Source organism: Bison bison, unplaced genomic scaffold (assembly GCF_000754665.1).
Source record: "Bison bison bison isolate TAMUID 2011002044 unplaced genomic scaffold, Bison_UMD1.0 scf7180017864286, whole genome shotgun sequence".
NCBI classification, from domain to species: domain Eukaryota; kingdom Metazoa; phylum Chordata; class Mammalia; order Artiodactyla; family Bovidae; genus Bison; species Bison bison.
Window position 1 is genome coordinate 3,901,503 of NW_011494858.1, and position 5,340 is coordinate 3,906,842.

Consider the following 5,340-nt stretch of genomic DNA (forward strand, 5'->3'; position numbering starts at 1 on the left):
GGACACTATCGGGTTTTATTGTTAGTTAGACCGCCGCCTGGGAGACACCTGGCTGTCCGATCGCCTTAATCTCCCTGAGAGCTTGCCCTGAAGATTTAGATGGTATATAGGGTCCTGGAGATGCCTCCTCCTGCTCACCCCCCCACCCCTTCCTTCCTCACTTGCAGCTTTCACAAATAAAGCCGCAGCTACATGATGAACAACAAAGAGTGATGGGTTTGGGCGCAATCAAGTGGTGTACGTTATTTGTTCCTTATTCTGGGATGGCTCTAGTTTCACGGCCGCAAAGCTTTAAGCCCAGGCGCTGGCGCTGAGAGCTCAGTGTATCTCAGCCTCCCCAGGCAGAAGCCTGTGAGGTTGGGGAGCGGCGGCAGCGTCAATTTCCGTTTTCAGGAGATGGGAACTGTGGGCTACAAGTAGGATCGCAGATCAGATCCATAAGACCTCTTTCTTCATCATGCTAGGTGGGTAGTCGTCCGGAGTAGGGGTGGGGGAGGGTTATCTGGCATTCGGTACATTTTTGCCTCGCTTTGGGGTTTCTTGAGCATTTGCTCCTTTTCTTCCATCTCTCACTGGCAACTGTTTCCCGTGCAGTATTCCTGGAGGATGCTAGAAAGGAGATGCCTTGAAAGCTACTCTTCTATCTCAAACGGAGGTATATTAAATTGGAAATACGTGCATGAAAGGTTTTTCAAAGGCTTATATGGAAGACTCTTTTCGGAAAGCAGTTTATGGTTTCTTGAGATTAATTAGGGGTAGTTGTTTGAAGGAAGTATATTTCTTTTGAAATTTATGTGGAAAAATGACATGGGAATAAAGGTGAAACGGAAACACACATAAAAGTTCTGCTTTTTTAAAAAATATGCATCATTGTTGAAAGGTTTCTAGGAGGGCGATCTATAAACACAGCCTTCGCCTTTCACATCTGGCATTGCTAAAGACAATGGTGAGATTGCTTTATTAATAATGAGCACTAGATGGGCATGGATGAACTTAGGTTTATCTACATTTGGATGAGCCAGAAGTCTGTCATAGAGAATGAGGGGCTTTGATTCATTTATATTGGGAGTAACATTAAGAACCTGATTTTTAAAAATAACTTAGGTAGACAAAGTAAATTAGAATTCAAAACATATGAATGTATTTTTCTTTGGGTGGTACTGAACTAATTGATGAATAAAATAATGATTTAAGATATATTTATCTGAATATTTCTTAATAAGATTGTGTGTGTTTTGTTTTGTAAATTGCTAGCTGGGAGTTTGTTTTTCATTTCTTAAAATGTTTTACTTAGGCACCTCTGTTTATGTGTCAGATTGCTTCACTTGTGTATTTCTCCAATGAGTTTATACCTGCATGGATTTGGTTACATCTACTGTATGTATATACAGGTGTTCTTTTTTAAAACGTTACATAAAAATTCTAACATAAATTGTGTAGTGGTCATAGAGGCACTAAGATAAACATGGATGCCAGTCATTCAAACCAGCATTCACATTCTTGGGTACCACATTTTCATTGAAAAATTAATGCAGAGTTGTTAAGAAATTGCTGCTAAGATATCTAATATAGATTAATAACTCCAGGATTAATAATAAAGTAACATGTGTTTCTCTTTTCAGTAAAGATTCCATATAGTTAAGGGAGAAAATGTAATCCTTCAGGTGATGTTCTTGCATAATGGTTTCCTGTGTAGTATTTAAGAGCGCTGATTTTCATTCACATCTGTTTTGAAATTTTGAAGAGGTTTTTAATTCATGAACTTTCCTATTGCTCTTTATGAAATTTTTATGCTGCTCCTGACATAGAATTATAGGCTCCTCCTTCTCTGAGAGACAGCCAATCATCATTTCATTGACTTAAAATATAAATAAAAGATCCCTTTTATCATGTGTTTCCCCACATCTCAGAGTATTTCTTCCTTAAACCTGTGATGGTTTTTCTTTATGATAGCAGGGGTGCAGTCATCAGAAAGACCAAAAAAAAAAAAAATTTTTTTTTTTGCATCCAAAAGCATTTATTGGTTGAAAAAGAGTACTATATTTGAATAGTATTTTCAAGTAGACTGAGAATCATTCCAGGATTCTGAGGTTTGAAGGTTCATGGCTGACTTTGCTTCACTGAGAGCGATTCATTCCTGGTGTTGCAGTTACCCACTGCTGCAGGTAATTAGGCATCATTATTACTGTGAAAAGGGAAAGAGAGAAGGGGAGAGGACAGGCTGGGGCTAATTAACTCCTTGTGTTTAATGAGAGAAAGGGAGACTGATAGCAAATGGGAGGTCGGACTAGAACAGAGCAGACACATCATGCAGGCTTAATTGAAACAGGACTATCTTTCATTCTAAAAGAAGCTTGGTCCTACCTCTTGTTTTTCCAAAAGAGCAGATGTATTTATAGCTTCGCAAATACTTTCCCCGTGAAGCCTCAAGGTAACTGATGATAAAATCAAGCAAGTGACAACTGACTTAAAAATGTAGAATATTGGAGAAGATAAACATGCCCTTTACTGTTTGTACTGGCCATGCCTAAAACTGAGGGGACATATCTGTCACTGTTTAGATTACTGTGTGGCTGAGCAGATACTGTTTGGTCACCAAGCAACAACATCCTGCGACTCAGCCATTTTAGATCTGGAGTGAGACGGTTGTGTGCGCACATGTGCGCGTATACACACACACATGTGCTTTGCTGAGCATGGGATCTCAGTTCTTTTCCATACTACCACTGTTACTTTTCTATGTTCTTTCCTTAAAGGTGTCAGAAATTTAGAAGTATGAAATTATGGTAACTTCAAACAGTTCTAAAAAAGATACAGGAAATGCTTGACATTGATTCAGAAACAATGTTTAATCAGTGACAGTTGAAAATTATCCTCACTATGGTTACTCTGTTTTACATCTCTGATAGTTCTAGCTTAGTTTGTTTTCAGAAGCTTTACATTCTGATTGACGCTTTGTTTTCTGGCAACAATTAGTTAAAACATCACACTTTAAAGTGTAACCACATTTTACTGCTTCATATTAGGAAAGGTAAACTTAGAAAAGAATCAGAAATTTCATTACATTTCATTAGTAATATTATTCATGCATTATTGTTTATTTTATAAAAGTCCACTGCATTCTATAAGTCATTAGGAAATTCCATAAACTCACATTTCTATTTGTCTTTCAGTCTTAACCAAACAAGGTAATGAATATCCAAACTATAAAATCAAATAATATGAACAATGCTTTTCTTTCCCTGTATTTGTAGGAACAGACATTTCAGCCTTTTTTTTAAAAGCATTTACATGTATTTTTTCCCTTTAGTATTTTTCCCTTTATTTATTCCACGAGGAAACATAAAATGAATTTTTTATCCAGAAAAGAAAATATATTATCTCTAGTTATGTGATTTAAAAATGATAATTTATTCAGTTATCAATCGGTAGCCTCAGATTTCATATTTTCTCACTGTGTATACTACTAATTGATTATTGTACAGTGATTAGAATGAATATTCATGGACTGGTTCATAAGCAGTTACTGTTTTTTAGTTCTCTGATTGTAGTTTTGGTTATTTTTTAAATACCACATCAGAGTGAATAAAATAATACATAAGGAGTCTGTGTACATTTCCACTTGGTCTAAGTCCGTGACTAAGGCTCACATCATATATGTTGGGCCTTGATCTGTAATTTGCTATAGAAATTCTAGAAAACAAAGTTGAGGGATATGCCAGCTATGCGTAATGATACTTTGTATCTCTTACAGAGACAAGTCAAAACAGTAGTCACCAAGACAACCGAATTTTGCTTATGTCTTAATACTTCCACAGTGGGAATTGCTATTGATTACTGATGCATTTTTTCCCCCTTCATTTAAGTATTTTGGGACACACTATACCATATATCTTTGTGGGGTTAAAGAGATCCCAAGTATGAGTCTCAGCATTGTGGTTTATAAGCTGACTTCAGTGGCATTTAGAGCTGTTGGGAGGAATCAGTCATCCAGGGCAAGTCCAAGTCCCTAGCACAGCACCTCCTTTGGGTTCTCAGGGAATAGTGGGTGCCTTTACTAGAGGCCAGGCTTCCCTGGTGACTCAGACGGTAAAGCGTCTGCCTGCAGTGCGGGAGACCTGGGTTTGATCCCTGGGTTGGGAAGATCCTCTGGAGAAGGAAATGGCAACCTACTCCAGTACTCTTGCTTGGAAAATTCTCTGGATGGAGGAGCCTAGTAGGTATAGTCCAGGGTTCGCAAAGAGTCGGACACAACTGAGTGACTTCACTTTCCTTTCCTTTTACTAGAGGCCAGTTGGCCATGAGGATTAAGAGACAAAGGGCTTGTCGAGTTAACACCCCTGAATTTTAGAAGGCAATCAGACCCTTTTAGTACAAGAGGACTAGTTGTTCAGTCACAAATTTGTGTCTGACTCTTTGTGACCCCATGGACTGTAGCCTGCCAGGCTCCTCTGTCCATGGGATTTTCCAGGCAAGAGTGCTGGAGTGGGTTGTCATTTCCTTCTCCAGGGAATCTTCCTGACCCAGGAATCAAATCCACATCCCCTATATTACAGGCAGATTCTTTACCACTGAGTAACCTGGGGAGCCCATATGAGGACTATCCCACATTTATTTCCGAAGATACCAGTCCTTAACTTTTCTGTTATCTCTTCTTAGTTGTATTACTAGTGACTATGGTGAAGGTGAGGGATAAGACCCAACACATATGTATTCCCTCTAGAGACCTTCTGAACAATGATTCTGAGATTCTACTTGTCAAGATTTTAACTCTGGACTTTCTGTATAGGATAGAGGAAAGATGAGGGAGGAAATTCAGGGATGTGGCAGCAGAATTTCCAAAAGTTTCCATTTCCACGTCAAGATCATAAAGACCTCTCACTAATAGCTGTTGTATTTGCCAAGATTTTTTATATCTCACTAGGAAAGAGTAAAGTGAATCCAGTGTGTTTTAGCTTGTGTTCCTTTTCATAGTCCTAGGATGGCAATGTAAACTTCCTGGACAGCATGGATGGCATGAAACGTGGTATAGTGGGCAGGGTAAGGATTTTAGAGCAAGATTTAAATCCTGGATTTGACATTTACTGGAGTTGCGAGTTCAGTTCAGTCGCTCAGTCATGTCCAGCTCTTTGCGACCCCATGAACCTCAGCACGCCAGGCCTCCCTGTCCATCACCAACTCCCAGAGTTTACCCAAATCCATGTCCATCGAGTCAGTGATGCCATCCACCATCTCATCCTCTGTCGTCCCCTTCTCCTCCTGCCCCCAATCCCTCCCAGAATCAGAGTCTTTTCCAATGAGTCAACTCTTCGCATGAGGTGGCCAAAGTACTGGAGTTTC

General features: G+C 39.2%; 1 protein-coding gene across 3 annotated transcripts in view; it reads left to right on the forward strand.

Annotated features, from left to right (window-relative positions):
* The window catches only part of NOL4 (nucleolar protein 4), a 468,364-nt gene that overhangs the window by 887 nt on the left and 462,137 nt on the right, over nt 1-5,340 (forward strand). The window lies entirely within an intron of this gene.